General features: G+C 39.9%; 1 protein-coding gene across 1 annotated transcript in view; it reads left to right on the top strand.

Moving 5' to 3' along the window:
• Window positions 1-308: 308 nt before the first annotated feature.
• The window catches only part of scn2a (sodium channel, voltage gated, type II alpha subunit), a 161,118-nt gene continuing 137,808 nt past the window's right edge, over window positions 309-23,618 (top strand). The window contains exons 1-2 of the mRNA XM_031893392.1: window positions 309-561; window positions 10,957-11,118. The gene's annotated coding sequence lies outside the window, so the exon portion shown is untranslated. The remainder of the gene's footprint in view (window positions 562-10,956; window positions 11,119-23,618) is intronic.

The following is a 23,618-nucleotide window of genomic DNA, read 5'->3' as shown; positions in this document are numbered from 1 at the left end:
TCAGGGTAGGGTGCATATATGAAAATAACAAATTCTTCTTATAAAATAGTTATCTTCTCTCTGAAAAAGATTATTATTTATTATTTCAGTGCAACATTGTACATTACAAGACACTGCTTTGTTAGGTAGCATTTGAGGACATAACTGAAATGTAACTGGAGCAAACGCTGCAAACACAATAAGCGCAGACGACGCTGAGTGGGAGCGCTCCCTGTAGCTGCTACGCCCATGCCGGTACAGGAGCACCCTCTCTCCAGCTGATCCCAGTGAGTTTATTCCATTTCTTTACCAGTAGATGGTGCTGCTTTCTTGAGTTGTGACATGAATTATTTTTTATTTATTTTCCAATTTCCTGCATTTGCAACCATAGAGAAATAGAGGGAGAGAGATCAGGCATATGGGATGGGGAATATTCTAAAGAGATCTATTCCCTCAGCCTTATAAATTAAATCATGTTGCACTCGGCATGGTCGTGCCTCCAAGCTGCAAATCTCTGATGGGAACAATATCAGGACCCTGATCTCCACTCACTGATATGAAGTGGAACCTTCCTCCCATCAGGTAAGATTACTGTGCATTTTCTACTCTTACATGAAAACACATGGTCTGCAGTGTCTCATAGGAGGGACACCAGGAAACAAGCAGAATAGCCTATTAAATTAGCTGGGATAGAAATATTACAACACTTCTTTAGACTGAAGGGTTAGAAAAGCTAGATTTGTGGGGTTTTTTTTTTATTGCAGTTGTTTGGAGCTCACAGTAATCTAATAATTTTATATAATTATTTCTTATTGGTTATATTTTGACATCTTCATATTTTTATCATATTGATAAAAATGTGAAACAAATATTCACATTTTGTCATCATATGTCATCATATCATATTAAGGATTTGGAGGTGACAATTATAAGTGAAAAAAGAGCACATTTCTAGGCCCTGGGAAATATTAATCCTCCTGTAGAAAGGTCCAGATAGTGAACATTTCATAAGTATCTATTGTCTATCTATATTATCTATATTATCTATCTATCTATCTATCTATCTATCTATCTATCTATCTTACTATCTGTCTATCTTTCTCTCTCTATATTTGGCTGTTTATCATCTATCTATCTATCTATCTATCTATCATGTATCTATCTGTCTATCTGTCTGTCTATCTATCTCTCTATCTAGCTCTCTCTCTCTGGCTATTTCTCATCTATCTATCTATCTATCTATCTATCTATCAATCATCTATCATCTATCTATTGCTATCTGTCTATCTACCTCTGTCTTGCTCACTCTCTCTCTATGTATATTTATTTATTATATGTCATATCTATCTATCTATCTATCTATCTATCATCTATCTATCTATTATCTATCTATCTATATCTATCATCTCTATCTGTCTGTCTCAGTCTTGCTCACTCTATCTATTATCTATCTATCTATCTATCTATCTATCTATCTATCTATCTATCTATCTATATCTATCATCCCTATCTGTCTGTCTATCTATCTATCTATCTATCATCTATCTATCTATCTATCTATCTATCTATCTATCTATCTATCTATCTATCTATCTATCTATGTACTTGACCTAACCATCCCCCCCCCTTCCCCTTGATTTCACACAATTCCATCTACTCAGATACAGAAGTGAGTTTGTGTAATTGAATTCTACAGGGCGTTGTCATCAACTAGCATTGCACTAATTACATTCGGGTCCATTTAGGGAGCACACATGTAATCTCTGCTGATTAGAGGTTACTTGGGAAAATCAGGAGAACCTGTATTTTTTTCTTATGCAAATCATTATTACTGCATGCATTATTGTGATTGGGATTTCTATATGTTCTGTATGAGTTCATTATTAGACTGACATTTTCAGAAAATACCTTTATTACAGAGATATTTATTTATTTATTAGTCCAGAGGTTGGTGGGTGCGGTCGTAGATTTAAGCATGGCATGAATTGTAAATACACAGCTGACTATGGCCTGGGTTATCTCATTTGGAGCCGTGTAAGCCCTGCCATAATATTCTATAGGCATTTATTGTAATGAGTTCATAGAGCAGGCTGAATTCTCTAATGAACCATTTCTGTACAGTGTTCAGTTATACAGATTTCAATATTTACCCCTTTTTGCATTGTTATGTGCTGTTTATAGTGGTGCTTAAAAACAAGCATTATTGCCACTGTTTAATAAGTAATAAGTTTCCTGTACAGAATATGGTAGTAGTTGGCCAGAGAAATATCCCACTGATAGCATAGCAATTACTAATAAACATGCTTAATGGTACTAAGGCTGTAGGTATATATTTCCCATAATACAGAATAACATGACATATATTAGCTATAATAAAGCATACATTATTGTTCCTCTGTAAAGTCTATTGCTTAATGTTAAACCACGGTTAGCGTGCCAGCCTATCGCTGGCTGTTCATCACTGCCAAGGTACTAAACACTGGCAGATGGGAGAATTGGGTGTCATATGTTGTTATGTGGTTGTTCACCACTTGTCCCTGTTTGTTTTATTCTAATTAAATGTATTAGTACATAAAGTGTTAATACCAGAAGGGGTGACATAACAGCCGTAGAGTCGGCACAAAAGAGAGGACAGAGAAAGAAAAAAAAAAAGAAGGAAAATGGTTTCCCTTGTCTTGTTTTGAAATCACTGCTGGAGTTCCTTTCCCACCCACACATCTCCTTTCAGGCTGCATGCATAGCTGTTAATCCTCTCTCCATAAAAAGTTTCCTACACCATTATTCCACATGATTGCAGCCTCGCACAGTACTCATAATAACAGTTAATCATTTTTTCCACCAATTCTTTTATACATATATATATATATATAGAGAGAGAGAGAGAGAAAGTGAGAGAGAAGGAGAGAGCAATACTTACTGAAACATTTCTACCATGCAACAGTTTTGTTTGACTCCCACAGGCAAATGTAACCGCTTAAGTGCCAGCCCAGTCTATTTCTATTAATGGCATGAACTGTAAGGGTATCAAGTTTTATACTGATTTTCTCCTGTGGGACTTTAAGTATGCTGGAACATCAGGGGATTAGGTGACTTGTCCAGAGTGGCCACAGAGAATCGAACCAGGGTATCCATTCAATTAAGAAGAAGGGTATTGCTTTATAACTGTAGTGATTACAGCAGGGGCACCCAGGCTTTAGTGGGGGGTTATATTGCCATGCAAAACATACCTTCACTGAATAATAAGAAGATGCCATAAGGGTGATCTAATGAAATTGTGTACAATGCCAAGCTCAGGTAGATTATGACCTATCTTTTGGATCAAATACTACTCACTGTTTGATAAAACATAATTTTATGTGCTTTCATTCATTGGCAACTGTCTTGGTAGGAAATTCCATGACTTGACTGTCTTTAATAAGGCAAAGAAACCCCTTTGATGCTCATGGTGGCATCTACTTTACTTCAGTTTCAGAAGAAGTTTTCTTAACTCCTGCACTGTCCTATGAATGTTTATCAACAATGAACATCTACTGGTGGATCACATTCTACCTTAATTTCACCCTGTATTTATAGGGTCTATGTTCCATGTTACTACAAGGAACACATACTAGTTGTTGTTTAACTAATCCTAATTCTATATTTACTTTTTGCCTGATAGACAATTAATGACTCTTACTAACTCATTACCAACTCTCTTGATAGGGGATTCCATGACCTGACTGTGTTTAATAAGGGAAAAAAAACTCTTCTGATGCTCATGGTGGAATCTTCTTTGCTTCAGAAAAAGTTTTATTATTCAATAAAATTTTATTACCACTGTGCTCAATATCTACTGGTAGATCACATTCTACTTTATGGGCACCCCTGAATTAAAGTTTCCACCTTCCATGCTACTAGAAGGAACACATTAGTTATTGTTTAACAAGTCTTAATAGAAAATGTATGTATACATATCCACTCACTAACTCATTACCAATTCTCTTGGTAGGGAATTCCATGACCTGACAAAATAAACCCTTCGGATGCTCATGGGGGCATCTACTTTACTTCAGCCTCAGGGGAAGTTTTCTTGACTTCTGCATTGTCCTATTAAAGTTAATCAACAAATAGGAACAAAAACTAGTTACTGTTTAACTTATCCTAATTGTATATGTAGTTTTAGCTAGAAAGGCATTTACCGGTAATTCCATTCGCTCACTTCCTATTCTCTTGGTAGGGCATTCCACGCTGTCCTAAAGGTAAAGAAACCCTTCTGATGCTGCTGTGAACCTACTTTCTTTGAGTCTCAGAAGTTTTCTTGTCTTCTGCGCTGTCCTATTGTCCTATTTATTATACCAATTTTATAATGGCCTTGTATGTACTTGTAGATGTTGCTGGCTTAGACTTGCTATAAGGGGATCTATTTTCAAAGGGGACTATTTTTTTAAGCCTTGTACTGTACACAAGATGATTTATTGTTAATTAATTAATTTGTTGGTAAACCATTTTATGTTGCTCCCAGTGGCCAAAAAACATGTGCCCATCTTTAAATTTCTGGCTTGAAGGCAAGTTTTGGAGGCACCGAGACAGTTTTACTCTAAACAGAGTCCCCTGCAGGCCAGTAGCCCACACAGAGCTATTAAATAGCCAATCACAGCCCTTATTTGGCCTCCCCAAATAATTTTTTTCATGCTCGTGTGGTTCATCAAAACATTTTACATTTAAGTGTGGCTCACAACTAAAAAACAGTTGGGGATCCCTGACCTAAGGTGGCCACACACGTGGCGAATTTCGATCTTTTGTGCGACCATGGTTTGCATGAAAGATCATTCCAATCCGCCACTAACGCTCAGGGCTAAATGTCAGATAAGGAGGTAGAAACAATAGGATTTCTACCTCCTTCTGCCGATTCAGCCCTGAAGGCAGATTTCACTCAGGCGTCTTCTATGGCGCCCAATCAAAATCTTTTAACCCGCCCGATCGGCGAGTCAACCGATATCAGCAGCCTCCTGCGATATTGGTCGCCTCGCCGACTTGCCATACACGCACCGAATATCGTACGAAACAAAGTTTCGTACAATATTATCGGTACGTGTATGGCCAGCTCTAGAGTATATTTCCAACAAAATATCTGCCATGGTCAAACCCAGTTACAACCAGACATACCTGTTCCAAGCAAACCCTACCCACTTTGGGATAAACTCCACCACTTTGCTAAGTAGGACAGTCCTGCCTAAATAGGGCTAGTTGGCAGCTATGACCAGAGAACTAGATATTCTTTTATCTTACTGTATGTAGTGGCTGTGCAGCTCAGAGTGGAATTGGACAGTAAAGGGAACAGACTATCCCCTGCATTTACATCTCTTTTCATTATTTTCTTCTTTAAGGGCGGTAAGTGAAAGCAAAGTCTTTATCCCTGGTATTAGATCCCCTAAGACACCTAAGGTGTGGGGGTTACTACCACAATCTGGAAGTTCAGCTATTCTTCCTGCAGAATAACCCTGCTAAAGTACAAACATTCACAAAGGGGGCAGTGGGATTAATCCATAGCTAAATTATAAGATGTTTTTTTATATAAAAATACTTGTCTAATAGGTGATAATAAAATCTTAGAATTGTGACATCATCACTAATATCTTGTAATATCTAATGTAGTATCTAATGAGACCAAAATGAGAAACAAAAGTTATGTCTGCAACATGCACATCTACAATAAAAGTTCAGTGTTTAAAGGGCACCAATCATAGTAAATAGTTTCTCCCACCAGTGGTGCGGGATAATAAAGGTAAAAATACTATGCTGTCCACACTGGGATGGAGCTCTAGATGTGATTGGCCATGTTGGGATAGCGTTGGACTGTGGTGTCCAAGGCAGCCACACCTGGTGCCCCACATGCACCCCCAGGGGCCCACACACCCCTCCAGGGGCCCACACCCCCCCCCCAGGGGCCCACACACCCCCAGTCATGAGCTAAAACCTTAAACATACCCCCCTGCAACTTTTATACAAGTGTTAACAAAATTCCCATACTATAAAACATTAATTGTCCATTGTAAAAGTTTAATGTAACAGTCCAGTATCCAAATGTCCATTCTGTAAGGCAATAGATCCTTTGTCTATAATATATCCCTTGTGTATGTACAATCCTTTGCTTACCACAAATCAAATAAAGTATGATAACAAGAACAGTGTGTGTCACAATGAAATATGAGCAATGCACTGTAATGTGTTTACGCAATACCGCAATATAAACAAAACTCTCATATCAATGATTTTATATATATATATATATGTTATATAGCTTAATATATCCACAGTAAAAATGGCAAAATTACAAAAGAGACTATTCTTTAAGATCAGATAGTACATCTGACAGTATGATTATTGGCTCTTCCACTCCCCAAAAGATTTGAAGTGGCCAGAAAGTGACAGTAAAATACAGAGCACAAAATGATGCTAAAAACCTTAAAAAAAAAAAAATTGCTATTCCCTGCTTTAGTTTCACTTATATTTAGTTTTTCCAAAAATATGGACTGCAAATGGTACCAAAGGCCCTCCCAAAAGTGAGCATATTGTATGCTATTGATCAATTCTGCCCATCTTGGTACTGATGGATATTTACCGTATATACTCGAGTATAAGCCGAGATTTTCAGCCCTAAAAAAGAGCTCAAAAAGTAGACCTCGGCTTATATTCGCGTATATACGGTAGATGCAGATGTAATGCTGCCCGGACGGGCGTGCACAACCACCCCGCCCGACCTGTGTTCACGCTGACTCTGCCATCATCCTCCCTGCAAAGGCAGCGCATAATACCATGCTACAGTCATCGAGCGCGGCTAGACCATTCGGGGCGCACTCATGCACGTCACGCAGAGCTTGACATGACACGTGTGTGTGCGCGCCGAATGCCGGTATGCGTCCGATGGCCGTGTCAAGGTATTTTGCGCTGTCTTTGCAGGGGGGGTCGCTTCCGTACGGGCTGCACGGGGGGAAGGTGCGAGCTGCCTTTGGAGGGGAGGGGTGCGAGCGAGATAACACAGACTCGCTTTGGTACAGGCTGCATGTGCTGCATTTATCTCTTTCGAGTATTAAAAGGGCATATAGAATTTAAAGGAACAGTAACACCAAAAAATTAAAGAGTTCTAAAGTAAATGAAATATAATGTACTTTTGCCCTGCACTGGTAAAAGTTGTGTGTTTGCTACAGTAACTCTACTATAGTTTATATATAATAAGCTACTGTGTAGCCATGGGGGCAGCCATTCAAGCTGGAAAAAAGGAGAAAAGGCACAGGTTACATAGCAGATAACGGATAAGCTCTGTAGAATACAATAGTGTTTTATCTGTTATCTGCTAAGTGCCTGTGCCTTTTCTCCTTTGAATGGCTGCCCCCATGGCTACACAGCTGCATTCTGTATATAAACCATAGTAGTGTTTCTGAGGCAAACACACCAGTTGTACCAGTGCAGGGCAACAGTACATTATATTGGAATTTCTTTTATACACTTGAATTTTTTGGTGTTACTGTTCCTTTAACAAAAAAAACAAAAAGGATAACTGATTTTAAACATTACAGCTCCCCATAGATCCTGTCTGGTTTTGTGTTACAACAGGCAAACAACATGCAATGCAGTTTGGTCATGTCTACCTGGCTGCTGATTGGCTGGCATACTATACTACAAAATTCAGAGCTCCACCTCTCCTGGATAGCCTGGGAAAAGCCAGCAGGAAATGGGTGGCTGGCCGGTGCTTGCTATGCTTGTAAGGAAATTTTTAATAAAGTAGAACAAAAGGCAACTTCAAAGGCACATTACTTCTATTTTAGTGATGTATGGTGAAAGCAAAAATACTTGGGATAACACAGGCTCGCTTTCGTACAGGCTGCACGGGAAGGGGGGGGGGCTGCGAGCGGGATAACACAACAGGTACCTTTGATCAGGGTGTGCTTGTGGTACAGACAGCTGGATGACATCGCAGGAGCCAGGATATCACTGTACTACATGCAAACCTTTCCTTTCTAATCACCCAAATTAAAATGATAACATGGTTGGACAAGTAATCCGGCACTGCCCTTACTACTTTGCCCTTACTACTTGGACACAAGCTAGTGTGCAGGTGTGTTAAAAGAAATGGATGCCTAGGCTTATACTCGAGTCAATACGTTTTTCCAGTTTTCTTAGGTAAAATTAGGTACCTCGGCTTATATTCGGATCGGCTTATACTCGAGTATATACGGTATATCATTTTAAGATGTTTATAACTGAATTGTGAATTGTTGCATTCTCAGTCATTTGCAAAATTGTTGAACAATGAAAAATACAAGAAAACTACAGTTTTAAAGTTACAGTATTCCATAACATGACTGGAGAGAGATAGAGAGTGTCATACGTACCTGATGGCTGAATTCAGTTTTGCCCCAATTGGGACCTCTCATTTGTCAATGTGGTGTACGTGAAATTAGCTTTTTAACAGATGTAAACATATTCTGCCTGCAAACTTTGTGCCAGGAACTGTGCCGCTTATTCATTTCAATGTTACACTGTAATTTAACTTCAGTAGGGTTCATATAGTTATGTCTGGGTGTTGGGAAAAGTTTTAGTACTTTGTCATTTATCTTATAAAACCAAGAGGAGTCAAGTTTAACCAGAGCAGGGATGATTCCCATAGGAAGATAAACAGCAACTTCTTGGAAAAACTTTTCCCCCAGCTCCTCAGCGTGCGCCGCTCCATTAAAGGGGCACTAAACCCTGCTGTGCTGCACTGCTCAACCAAAATTTACTCAATTGTTTCTGGACTACAAATCCCAGAATAATGTACCATATAATGAAGGTAGAGGCATGCTGGGAGCTGTAGTCTGTCCTTTATCCCCATGTCTAATTCCAGTGTCATATAATGAAGGAAAAATTCTACATGTAGAATTCTCATTGGTAAATTTTCTTGCATCTATAATGATGGTCAGACTGGAGTGCTGGTGCGCCGTAAAAAAAACACGTGGGCCCCAATGGCCCAGACCCAATCCATGCAGGGTGCTCCCCCAAGCTGCCGGTCTCCCCTGATGTGTGGAAGTTAAGTTTAACTTACATGTGCTCGGGGGAGGGGGATGGGTGGGTGGTAGGCCCCTGTGGAGGATGTGAAGGCTGCAGGGGGGCCATTGGGGGGTGCAGGGGCCCCTGAAGCTGCAAACCCCAGGCCCCCAGTCTGACCCTGTCTATAATTGGTCCAGAAACATCAAGGTTGTACACTACCTACAGTATGCTCATTCATACACACACCAATTTGTTTTTAATTTAGTGTTTGATGTTAATTTAATCTGGGCCAACAACATTACTGCACTGTGTAATTGCTTTATTTGCAAAATGCCTTTCAAATTGTGGGTCAGGATTAAGGCTGCCACCTTACCAGTATTTTACTCACCTATCTGGTAGAAATACTCTCTGATCGACCCCAATGCCCCTCTCCCTGCTTATACTCCCCCCCCCCAACCCCCTGTACCCCTGCCTACTCACCAAATCCCTGCTTTCTATGCTCACTTACATCAATGTTCCAGATCACTGACCTGCCATTTTTACATCAGGACCCTCTTTCAGCCCCTCGCCTATGCCTTACATCAGTGGCTGGTATGGCAAAAGACAAAAGATGGCAGCCCTAGTCATCATGATCATCATTTGGAGAATCATTTGCATCTATAATGGAACAGCTGATGCCAAATCTACTTGCTTAACCTAGTGTTGTTAGACTACAGCTCCCAGCATTCTCCAGTATTAAGTTAAAGTTAAAAGCAAAATGGGAGTTGCAGTCCAATAACCACAGAACAATATGGCACAATATATAGACACCCAGTGGCCTAATTGATACAGGCCAGTGGCCGAACTGATACAAGAGTATTCTCTAATGTGAATCCTACCAGCTCACTATACATTTGGGTGTGTCTTTCTCTGTTTTTTCCTGTTTCAGCATTAAGCACTAAGCCTAAACACCTACACAGCATTAAATGCACCCTTCTGATGATAATATAGTATAACATTGTCAAGGTAGTCCCATATGTTCGATTACAGAATGATGACCAGTGAAGCACTAGCAGGGGGTGATACCCACTGGAGAATCCCTTTGTATCCTTAACTAAGTTGGGTGCCTAGTTTAAAAGACAAACTAAAGTTCAACAAAAAATTTGTCTAGTTCTTTAGTCCACCGATCAAATCTATATTTCCTTCGGTTTGGTTAAATTTGACCTATTTGTCTATTGGGGAGTCATTAATAAACTATGAAGCAGGGAGGTGTCATTGTAATTGCATTGCTTATTGTAGTTCTAGTAACCTATAGCAACCAATAGCAGTCAATACTATTTACAAATCTATTTTATAGGGAATATCTATCTATGTTATGTGTTACTAAACTAAAAACTGTTATTATACTACTCTAAAGACCATTATTATATTATCCTGTTGAAGAATGATACCATGTCTAGGCAAATAGCTTACAAGACATTTAGGGGCCCATTTACTATAGGTCGTAGTTTTTGTTTCTTTTTTTTACGATTCATTCGAAATATGAATTTTTGTGGGAAATGTTTTTTTTCCCGCCATTTATTATGCGTTAAAACAGTGATAAATACACACCATTTAAAACCTGTCAAATTCATGTAGAATTCAATAGGTAGCTTTCCTGTTTTTTGGATTTTTCGGACGCTCCACTCCACTTGCCATGTTTTTTTTTTTTCCTTCATGTTTTTATTTTTAAAGGCTGTTTTAAAAAATCACTGGGTATTCGTGGTTTTAGAGAAAATGAGTTTAATCGTGGTTTTAAAAACCACTAATACTACGAAAATGAGAACGTTGATAAATGGGCCTCCACATGTAATATAAACCTCAGCTGCACAGGGAGATATGTCTGGGCGATAACACCATGGAAAACATCCTGTATCATCTGCCAAATAGTGAAACATTATAGGAAAAACATTCATTATGATTCATATATTTTCATTTATTGTTTGGCGTAAGGCATCCGTTCCTAGCAGTGTGCCAGACCTTTGCAAGTGGAAATGATTTGCAAATAACAGCAAAGAAAACCCAAGGCACGAGGTCAGAGTAATTACTCAGCGCATACTGTATGGCGGAAGGATGATCATCTACAGGGATTTGACAGGACCTGTCAAAACAAAGGTAAGAAATCTAGGTGTTTAAATGTATTTGCTTGCTGTGCATTGAATCATCTGTACCTTTGATGAAAAATGGCATGTAATTAACAGGATCTACAACCCTCCATCAGCTGCCCTTATGGGTCCCCTAGCTCTCTAGTGTAGTTGTTCTGTGATAGAGAAACTCTTGCCTAAAGCTTCCAACTTCAGTTGGAAGAACATGGGGACAGATTTATAACAAGCAGGTGGGATTCTCATTGGAGGATTCTTTTATCTTTGTGTTTTAATGGGGCCACTGCCCAATATTGTTTTTATTCAGGAATCCGCAACCTTTTTTACTTGTTACCAACACACAGAAGTAAAAAGTATTGGGGAGCTACAGTACATGCAAGCCACAATAATGTAAAAAATTCATTGGGATGGCAAATAAGAACTGCGACTGGTAGCCCAATGTGGACTTTGAGCCTGAAGGAGGCTCTGCTTCCAAAACCTGTCTCCAAGCCAAAGATTTAAATATGGGCTCCTACTTTGAGGCCACTGAGAGCAACATCAAGGGGGGTGGTGAGCAACATGTTGCTCCTGAGCCACTGGTTGGGGATCACTGACTTAATGGGGTTGTAAACCCTACCATAACACTGCTCCACTGCGCCCCCTAGTTTTGCTATAAAAGTTGCCAAGAAACCTAATTATAGATGCAAGGAAATTCACCAATGAGAATTCTACTGATCAAAAACTTTATTATAAATGCAAAATAATTGACCAGTGAGAATGCTGATTCCCTGCACTGTGTCAGGCATCTTGCTGTTTTCTTACATATAGAGATAATTATGTCATTTTTTCCATTCATTATATGACACAGGAATGAGACATGGGGATAAAGGACAGACTTGTTCAGTGCTGGGAAACTGTGCTTAATGCTTTCAACTCCAATTGCTGGAACAGAGAACATGGAGCCAGATTTACACAGATCAGCTGGGATTCTCATTGGAGGATTTCTTGCATTTTAATGCAGCCGCAGGCCCTGGAGATTTCTGAAAGTTTTATTGGGCAATATTGCTTTAAGAGTACAACCCTGATATTGCTGGACTACTGCTCCCAGCATGTCTCAACCTTCATTGTATGTTAAATTGTTTTGGGATTTGTAGTCCAGCAACAGCGGAGTAAAGTTTGGTTGAGCAGTGCAATGCAGCAGGGTTTAGTGTCCCTTTAATCTAACCCTGAAGTGTCTTGAGTTCAGCTTCCAACATGCTTTAAACCTTATAATATGTTGAAATAAGTTGGAATATGTAGTCCAGAAACAAATGAGTATATTGTGGTTAAAAAACTATTGGTTTCTAACAGCAGATCTAACATCAGACTAATGCCGTAAATGATGCTAATATTTGACACCACTCTAGATCTGGAAAGATAGTTGTATTCTGTGATACAACCTATATTACCAAGGTCCATTGGATCTGCAATGACTTCTTATCTGAACACCGTAAGACCTAAGTGGTCTATGATTAAAAAAAGCATGATACATGTGGATATTTGTAATAGCTCCACATATACATATATATAATCCAAATAATTATTCAGTAATACATAATAATACAGAACCTTAGTGTTTTGTAATTCTAAAATTCTGTTCATTTGCCAGGCATTCTGTTTCAGTACAATTTGTGCATTTTCTCAACAATCATTAATAATGGCAACTGGCACCCACATTTTAGGCTAAAATAATTCATAATATGATTAGGGAATTACCCAGCAGAAGAAGAGTGGATTCTAATGCGTTACTGGTATGTGAGCAGTATAACAGTGACTTTCAAGATGAATTATTTGAAACAAATATTGCCATAAAAGCTTTCACAGGCGCAAGCTCCGCTAACCCGCAATTGCCTTGAGTGGGCTTCTGCACCCACAGCTCATCCTGCACTTTCTGTTATTGTAAATAAGCTTCAATAAGTGCAACATTTGCTCTATTTTAGCACAATTGCACTTGCTTCTGTGTTAGTAAATAACTCCTTTATGAGCATCACAACTGTTTGCTCTGAGATTCTAAGCACAAAGAAAAACTAAAATTCATTCCAAGCAAGAATTTACTGTCTCTTAAACTGTAAAAGCAGCAAAAAAACTTGCTTGAGAAAGGGTCCGGAGGGGCCCGAAACGTTGCTCTTGGTTTTTGTATGTACTTGGGCAAATAAAACACTTTTTTCACGGCTTGCATCTTCAGTGTGCTACTGGATTTTTTTGCTGTTGGATATTGACCCCCATGCAAGGTGAGGTTCTTCCAGTATTTGCACCTGATACCTGTTTGGGTAAGTTAACAGAGGGTTGAGCTCCCCAATACTGCTATTGTGTTAAACTGTAAAAGACTTCAAAACCCAGCACGTGTTGACTGCGGCCAGAAATGCTCTTGTCTTGTTCACTGCTTCAATCACTTTCTTCACAGGATCTAATTCTAATAATTACACCAAATAGCCTCAAATGACTTCCCCTTAAACCTGCCGGTCCATATCTGGGCAGTGCAACACTGGCAATCTAAGTTTAGATCAAATGCTACTTTAAGAGATAGTATTACCACAAAGAAAAATGACCTAAATACATTTACACAGAGCTATAATCTAGTTTATATAAGCAATAACTTCTCTGAATAATAATAATAAGCTGATTGGTGACTTGAAATTATGGTGGTTCGAGAAACCATGCAACTCTTACTTTATGGGAATGGGCCCTTGGGTGATGTTGCAGAACTATAAATATCAGGTGGAATCAATAAGATGGTCACAATGGTTCTTAAAACAAACAATAACTTTATTGGCAGGAATGTAACACAGATCTCTTGCCATGAGGTGCCAGTAACAAATCTGCAGATAGTCAACTTGCAAATACTAGTTCCTCCAAGTGGAACCTAGGGGAGTTAAGTAATGAAGTCTGTACATTTATGCCCATAATCCAAGGGTGGTACAGCCAGGACTCTAATCAGGGTTGGACTGGGGGGTGCAGGGCCCACTGGGGCTACCACACCCCCCACGTCCCTGGACATGCCCCCCTAACCCCACGCAGGGGCCCCCTCCCTATGTCCTCCCCTGAGCGCGCGTAAGTGAAACGCGTCAGTCAGGAGAGGACACCGACGGCCGGGGGAGCGGCAACAGGCATCAGGTCTGGGCCGCCGGGCCCACCGGGTTTATTCCCAGCGGCCCAGTCCGACCCTGACTCTAATCCTACTTCTCTTGTAGGAACTTTATTAAATACCCTAAACCTAACTCTCACTCCTAGAACTAGCTATAATAGAGATATCAACACAACTAACTTCTCCTACTGGGCCTACCTTTAACCTTCTCCCACCTTCCTGCCCAGGTGGAGTTCCTGAAGATAAGAGTGCAAGCTTCTTCCTTTTATACAATAGAACAATGACCACTCCTGGTCAGTTATGGAATTGCTAGGAATTCATTTTCCCCTCCCTTCATATCTGTATATATAACTAAATGCATCGCAGTTGTACTGTACAGGAATTTAGGGTTCACCATAAAAGCGCTTGGTTCCCATTCCCAACACCTCAAGGATATAATACTGAATATAAATATAAATTTGACTGTAACTTATTCAAAATCAGGGTAAATTAACTTGAAAAATGAGCTGAGAGAATGGCATGTACTTATTAATCTCAACGGTGTGTATTATCTCAAAATTTTGATTTGAACATATCCATCAACGTAGCATACATTTGAGAGAGATCTATTTCGGTGCGTGGGTGCTAAATTTAAACGGTGTGTTAAATCAATGTGAATCATCAAATTATTAGCAGGGGCGCATACGCTGGTACTGCCATACCTGTCTCTTATGTATTCTGTCTCTGTATCCGTCTACACAGCTGCCGAGATAATGTGAAAAAGCAGCAACATTTTCTAATATTATGCAATTATCTCCTCGTGTGAAATCGCGGCTCAGCCAGATAAAAGCTGGGACTTAAAGAAACTGTAGCTTGAAAAAAAATCACATTGTTCTCACTCAAAACAGAATTTGATGCCATATAAGGACAGGCACAAAGCCAGCAGCCCTGTTATTTAGATATACGGTGTATGTTCCTGGTGTTATCTGTATCTAGAAGGTCTGGGCAATGAATAAGAAATACTCTACTTCAGTGGAACCCACATTTTGCATTCTCCATGGGGCAGCCCCAAAGCAGGGTACATTCCAGGAAAGCCTAAAATCCCTTAACTATAAAACCCAGTTTGCCTCTGTGGGATCACAAAAAACAGCCTCAAATCCAGGATAAAGCAAAATCAGGGCTCTACAGGTATGGGATCCGTTATCCATAAACCGGTTATCCAGAAAGTTCTGAATTACGGAATGGCCCTCTCCCATAGACTCCATTATAAGCAAATAATTCTAATTTTTGAAAATGATTCCCTTTTCTCTGTAGTAATAAAACAGTACCTTGTACTTGATCCCAACTAAGATATAATTACCCCATATTGGGGGCAGAACAGCCCTATTTGGGTTTATTTAATGGTTAAATGATTCCCTTTTCTCTGTAATAATAAAGCAGTACCTGTACTTGATCCCAACTAAGATATAATTACCCCTTATTGGGGGCAGAACAGCCCTATTGGGTTTATTTAATGGTTAAATGATTCCCTTTTCTCTGTAATAATAAAACAGTACCTGTACTTGATCCCAACTAAGATATAATTACCCCTTATGAAAAGCCCTATTGGGTTTATTTCATGGTTAAATGATTCCCTCTTCTCTATAATAATAAAACAGTACCTGTACTTGATCTCAACTAAGATATAATTACCCTTTATTGGGGCAGAACAGTCCTATTGGGTTTATTTAATGGTTAAATTATTCCCTTTTCTCTGTAATAATAAAACAGTACCTGTACTTGATCCCAACTAAGATATAATTACCCCTTATTGGGGGCAGAACAGCCCTATTGGGTTTATTTAATGGTTAAATGATTCCCTTTTCTCTGTAATAATAAAACAGTACCTGTACTTGATCCCAACTAATTGGGGGCAGAATAATCCTATTGGGTTTATTCAATATTTAAATGTTTTTTTAGCAGACTTAAGGTTTGGAGATCCAAATTACAGAAATATCCCTTATCTGGAAAACCCCAGGTCCCAAGCATGCTGGAAAATAGGTCCCATACCTGTATATACTATATAGGGGGTAATTTAAAACAAATGCAAATGCAGTTGTAGTCGTACAGATGTCTGCACAGTCATTGCGTGAACCCATTGACTAAAGATACTTGTGTCTAAAAGTGCTCCTTGCACCTCCGTATAGTTGTGCTTGGCACCAATCAGCCAGTCCCACCTTCTGTTCTACGCTGAGCGCTGTGCCCCTACTGAAGTAGAATAATTCTAGAGCTTCTGCCACCTCCAAAGGTGGAGCTTTAAAATTCCCCCAGCAGCTTGCGTCAGTCACCACAGCACACTTGCGCCTAAGGAATTGGGCACATGTGTCATTTTGACGGAAGTGACGCCATCTGCAATGAGAGCATTTTTAGTGCAATTGCAGCTAACGCAAGTGCGCTTTTTATTACACCGGCCAAGAAATATGAGGGGAAGTGCTGTATTGTAGGTAAAAAAACATGGTGATCGTGTCCAAAAAAGTGCACATTGCGATAGTACAGCACCTTTTGAGGAACACTAAACTCAACCATGAAACTGCGCCCCCTAGTTCTCTATAGAAGTTGATGAAAAACTTAATTACACATGGAAACCAATTCACCAATAAGAATTCTACTGACTGAAAACTTAATTAAAGATGCAAGAGAATTGACCAATGAGAATGCTGACTCCCAGCACTGTGTCAGGCATCTTGCTGTTATCTTACATATAGAGATAATTATGTTATTTTTGCCCTTATTATGTGACACAGGAATCAGACATAGGGATAAAGGACAGACTTGTTCAGTGCTGGGAAACTGTGCTTAATGCTCCCAACTCCAATTGCTGGAACAGAGAACAGGGAGACAGATTTACACAGATCAGCTGGGATTCTCATTGGAGGATTTCTTGCGTTTCAATGCTGCCATGGGCACTGGAGAGCCTGAAAAGTTTTATTGTGCAATATTGCTTTAAGAATACAACCCTGATGTTGCTGCACTACAGCTCCCAGCATGCCTCTACCTTCATTATATGTTACATTATTCTGGGATTTGTAGTCCAGCAACAGCTGAGTAAAGTTTGGTTGAGCAGCGCTGTGCAGCAGGGTTTAGTTTCCCTTTAAAGGGAACATCAGGGTTGTATTCTTAAAGCAATATTGCACAATAAACTTTTCCAAAACTTTCCCCAAAATCTCCAGGGCCAGCAACTGCATTAAAATGCAAGAAATACTCCAATGGGAATCACAGCTGATGTGTGTTAATCTGGCACCATGTTCTAAGTACTAGACATGTTCGAAGGGAGGTGGGGGTCTGACTGGAGTGGGCGGAGAGTGTGGTGGACCCCGCGCACTCCAGTTGGACCCTGTCTATTCATCTATTATCTCTGTAGCATTCCGAGCATAAAACAGCAAGGTAGCACCAAACGTAAGCTTTATTACATACAAATATAACTTTTCACTAGGTGGGCAGTCTATATGTAGGGGTGTAGAAATAGTCTGGAAAAAAGCTATAGCAGTAAATTTTTGTTGCCATAACAACAGTAAATTTCATAATTGGTCCAAATACCAGCTGGTCTGCCCCAGGCATTATATTCAGACTCCACCCACACCACTTTTTTACAGGGTGATTAAACTAATGAAGTTTGCATAAAAATTAAATTGGGGATGTAAAGAAAATTCCCCCCTCTTGAAACTGGATAGGATTGAATTTTTAAATAATTTGTGTCAATTGAACATTTGCTGGGGAAAAAAATTACCCTTTGAGGAATAAGTTAAATCCCCTTAATGTGAAATATAATTGAATTTTTTTCTAAATATTCTGGTTTCGAAATGCAAGAGAGGCGGAATCATTATTCAGCAGGGTCTGGCAATGTACAGCCACCATGTCAATTGCAAGGAAATGATTACAGACTTGCCAATTTTAATCATTCTAATTTTTTTTTCAGTTTTGCAGAGCAGAGACCGTTCTTGTTGAACATGAATCTATTTCACGGTCATTTTCTATGTGGGTATCTGTTCACCGCTGTAAAAAATGTCAGCGATCGGCAGATTTAACTGTTTGTGGCTTGTGTTCTGTATAGCTTCGGTTTGGTATCATGTAATTTATATATATATATATATATATATATATATATATATATATATATATATATATACAGTATATATAAGAGACTAAATAATGTAAATTAACAGTTAGGAGATGCAATTATTCTGGATCATTAGAACAGACAGCACTGAGGTTGCAGGGCAACAGGCTCCACTTATCCGGAAACCCGTTATCCAAAAAGCTCCGAATTACGGAAAGCCCGTCTCCCATAGACTCCACTTTAATCAAATAATTCAGAATTTGAAAACTGATTTCTTTTTTCTCTGTAATAATAAAACAGTACCTGTACTTGATCCAAACTAAGATATAATTACCCCTTATTGGGGGCAGAACAGTCCTATTGGGTTTATTTAATGGTTAAATGATTCCCTTTTCTCTGTAATAATAAAACAGTACCTTGTACTTGATCCCAACTAAGATATAATTACCCCTTATTGGGGGCAGAACAGTCCTATTGGGTTTATTTCATGGTTAAATGATTCCCTTTTCTCTGTAATAATAAAACAGTACCTGTACTTGATCCCAACTAAGATATAAATAATCCTTATTGGATGCAAAGCAATCCTATTGGGGTTAATTAATGTTTTTTGTCTTTTTTAGTAGACTTAAGGTATGGAGATCGAAATTACGGAAAGACCCCTTATCCGGAATACTCTTGGTCCCAAGCATTCTGGATAACGGGTCCTATACCTGTATAACAATCTAACCAGTTTTTTCCCATATGACAAATCAAAGGCATAGCTTATCAATACAGTTTGGCCTTTTTTTTTAAATGTTATTTACTGTAGCTTTTGATGCAATTACTAGAGAACTAAAGCTTAAGCAAATAGATATCCCCTAGAGGTCCATCTCTTTTTATGAGCGAGGGCATTGGCCTATCCAATAGACAATATTCCAGGACATGTACTTAGCAATCATTTTGTTTTCTTTCAAAGTAATGGATGAGAATCCATCTGAATTGTTTATGTGATTCATTTCACAGGATAAAGCTCCTCTCTGTAATTAGAGCCGTAAATGAACTGGAAGACAACAACAAATGCATTAAAAAGAATATTCACGTAGAAGTAATTTGTCCAAATACCCTGGAAATATTTCCGTGCAGAGCGAGAGAACCGATATAGAACGAGCACTTATTTTTGCTTCAGTATTAGGTGTAGGCTTATTGATTGAGATGTAATAGGGGCCATGATTAAGGAGCTGTAATTGTAAAGGCATTAATGAAAACACCAATATACATTGCAATGCACCAATATTAAAAGCTTGAAAAAATCTAGCAAATCTTGTAATACTGTACATTGCTGTACAAATGGAAATAACATTTGCACTGGATATGATGATATGATGGCTTATACTATCTGCAGGAAGATGCTTAGTCAGGCCCGGGTTTGTGGAGAGGCCACAAAGGCCCGGGCCTAGGGCGGCAGAAGTTTAGGGGCCGCCGCAAGAAAAAGACCTCTCCCCACTGCTCCCTATGGGAGTTTAAAGGAGCGTTCACGCATGTGCACTGGGGAGAGGGCGCGTTTGCGCATGCGCACGGGGGGGACACCCACAGGGGCGGCCTCGGGGCGCCCAGGAGAGAAATCCGGCCCTGTGCTTAGTGCCCTCAGCAATGATTACAACAAAACCCCCCACAAAGTCTCCTCCTCTGTTGCACGTACAGGGTCCCCGGCCCTAAAGAGCTCTGGAAGAGTTTTACTGGACTGTATTGCTGTAAAAGGGGATGTAAGATCAAAACATTCTCTTTTGTGTCTCCCCTAAAATAGTTGTCCCAACTAGCGGTACTCCAGTCATTTTGATACATGGATATTTTGATATATGTATAATAAAAAATGAGGCCCCTGAAACCCATCAAGATGAAATTTTGAGCAAGTTTAAAATTGTAGGGACTTTTTTCTGTGATTTTGGGCAATTCACAGTTTATCAACTTGCTTTGCCATTCCCAAAAATATGAGATCTCGAGCTTTTTATATGATTTTTTAATTGCAACTAATGAGCATGATTTACCCATTTGCGATTTTTCATAAATAAGTGCAAAATCTCTATTAAATATATTTTTTACAGCACATTTTTCTAAATGTGCCCTTACATATGCCATGCATTTCTTTATTATATTACTCTGCAATCAAATATCAGAAGCACGGGGCTTCTGATATTTGGCAACTTGGGGCAACTGTGGAAAGTCTAAGGGGGAGATTTACTAATCCACGAATCCGAATCCCGAAAGGGAAAAAATCAGATTGTAAACGAAAATTTTGACTTTTATGGGGAAATTGAAACTGCTGCCAATCTTACAGCTTTGAAGCTACACCCCCCAAACTTACTTACATAGTCATGGGCTCAGCCTGAATGAAAATAGGATGATTATTGGATGCCCAAAAGTAGGCGGAGCTGTGAACCGCCAATCAGATTTTACCTAATGATTTGGCGGAAATTCAACCTGCTGCCATTCTCACAGTAATAACACCGGGGTCCCCAAACTTTTTACACTTGGTCACTAGGGGACTGCAGTCTAAGTTTTTAAAAGTGGGCGGAGCCACCAACAGCCAATCAAATTTCACCTATTGATTTTTATTGGTTTGATGCCAGATTTTCCAAACTTTGCACAGTCAGTCACTGGGTGACTATGTACTTAGAAAAAGTGGGAGGGGCTCCCAAAAGCCAATCACATTTCTTTCATTGTTTTCAGTGGAAAAATTTTAACTGCTGCCATTCTCACATGTTTAATGTCAGGGTCCCCAAACTTTGCACAGTTTGTCACTGGGTGACTATGTTCCAAATTTAGAAAAGTTGGTGGGGCCAAGAACAGCCAATCAGATTTCACCTATAGACTTCAATCATTTAAATTTAAACTGCTACCATTCTTTAAATATTAATACTAAGGTGCCCAAACTTTGCAGAGCTAGTCACCAGGTAACTGCGGTTCAGAGTTGTGGGTGGAGTCACCAACAGCCAATCAGACTTCACCTATTGAATTTTTTTTGTTTTAATTTAAAATGCTGCCTTTCTCACACTATTTATGTCAGGGTTCCCAAGATTTGCACAGTCAGTCACTGGCTGACCATGTATTCAGGGTTAGAAAAAGTGGACGGAACCACCAGCAGCCAATCCATTTCCACCCATTAAATTTCATTGGTTTATATTTAAACTGATGCCATTATTTAAGTATTAATTCCAGGGTTGTTAAACTTTCCATAGTTAGTCACTGGGTATTTCCCATACAAAGTTAGAAAAAGTGGGCGGAGCCACCAACAGTCAATCACATTTCACACATTTACTTTCATTGGTGAAGTGTAAAATCCTGTCAGTCCCACAATTTTGTATGCCCCAAACTTTGCAGGGTTGGGTACGGTCACCTCAGTTCAAAAATAGGAAAAGTGGGTTGGGCCACTAACAGCCAATCAGATTTCATCTATTGGATTGTATTGGTTAAATTTAAAATGCTGTCATTCTCACACTGTTTATGCCAGGGTGCCCACTGTTTGGGTGACATCACCTCAAGGTTAGAAAAAGTGGGCACACCCACCAATCACAATTTACCTATTAACTTTTATTGGTTTCAATTTAAACTGCTGCTGTTCTTAAACTAATAATCCTATTGTCACTAAACTTTGCAGACAAAAATAGAGAGCCCTTGAAGTATTAAGTTAAACAATTTTTTTTAGATTTTGAATCCTTTTTAATATAAAATGAAGAAATAAATGTGCATCCATATTTCTTGAAGAATCTCATAATTTTGCACCACAGCTTTTTTTTCCATTGAGGGATCTCATTGTAGGTGCAGAGATCTTGTAAATGTAACTTGCTTCTCCTTCTGTCGTAGTTATACTTCTCCCCACTCCCTGCTGTGTCCCCGCGTCATGTCCCCACAGTGAGGCAGACAGGTAACATAGTACATAGTAACATTGTAAGTTGGGTTGAAAAAAGACATACGTCCATCACGTTCAACCATAATGCCTATATATAACCTGCCTAACTGCTAGTTGATCCAGAGGAAGGCAAAAAACCCCATCTGAAGCCTCTCTAATTTGCCGCAGAGGGGAAAAAATTCCTTCCTGACTCCAAGATGGCAGTCGGACCAGTCCCTGGATCAACTAGTACTAAGCTATCTCCCATAACCCTGTATTCCCTCACTTGTACTGAGAGCTATCTCCCCTACCCCTGTATTCCCTCACTTGTACTGAGAGCTATCTCCCATACCCCTGTATTCCCTCACTTGTACTGAGAGCTATCTCCCATACCCCTGTATTCCCTCACTTGTACTGAGAGCTATCTCCCATACCCCTGTATTCCCTCACTTGTACTGAGAGCTATCTCCCCTACCCCTGTATTCCCTCACTTGCTAAGAATCCATCCAGCCCCTTTTTAAAGTTATATAATGTATCAGCCAGCACGACTGATTCGGGGAGGGAATTCCACAACTTCACAGCTCTCACAGTAAAAAATCCTCCATCTCCAGGTAGTAGCCAAGGGTGAGGACGCAGCGGGGGCCGGGTAAATCACCTTGGGGGGCGGGATCTTGCTCGCGGGGCCGTAGTTTGAAGATACCTGTTCTAATCTTATAAATTTGCTCTCTTTTTTCTTCTTCCATTGTGGGATCTCATAAAAGGTGCAGAGGTTTTCTGCGAAGCTTACTGGCTTCACTTTCTTTTTATCCTCTGCATCTTCACTGCTCTCCATTGTTTCTTCCTCACTTGTCCCACTGCTTTCAATTCCTTTCTGTTCCTTTCCCTCACTATTTTCAGAGACCTCGCTGCTTTGGGATTGCTCGTCTGCAATTTTTCACTGCATGGAGTATTTTCCATAGCAGTTTTGTAACTCTCTTCAGTGAGTTTTTTTTGGTATTCTATAGCCTTCCTCACCTGATCTTTTCCCTCCATTTCCATTATCAGGGCCTGTATATTGGTTATGACCCCTGATATTTCATCTACTCCGCCCTACAATTATCTTGAAGCTGGACTTTTACATGCATCTAGGGCAGGGTTCCTCAAACTTTTTAAACAGGGGGCCAGTTCATGGTCCCTCAGACTGTTCGGGGGCCAGTCCTCAAACTACGACCCCGCCCCCCCCCCACTCCCCACTGTGTCTTCAAGCTACAGCCTTCCCCCCTCTCCCCGCTGCGTCCTCAAACTACGGCCCCGCTCCCCCTCTCCCCGCTGCGTCCTCAAACTACGGCCCCCTCCAGCTCCCTACTGCGTCCTCAAACTATGGCCCGCTCCTGCTCCATACTGCGTTCTCAAACTATGGAGCCTGCTCCATACTTCTGCTCCCAGCTGTGTCCTCCCACTTCCCGCTCCGTCCTGCCGCTCTCTGCTCCA

The sequence above is a fragment of the Xenopus tropicalis genome, chromosome 9 (genome assembly GCF_000004195.4).
Source record: "Xenopus tropicalis strain Nigerian chromosome 9, UCB_Xtro_10.0, whole genome shotgun sequence".
NCBI lineage: Eukaryota > Metazoa > Chordata > Amphibia > Anura > Pipidae > Xenopus > Xenopus tropicalis.
This window is presented reverse-complemented; position numbering and strand designations above follow the sequence as displayed.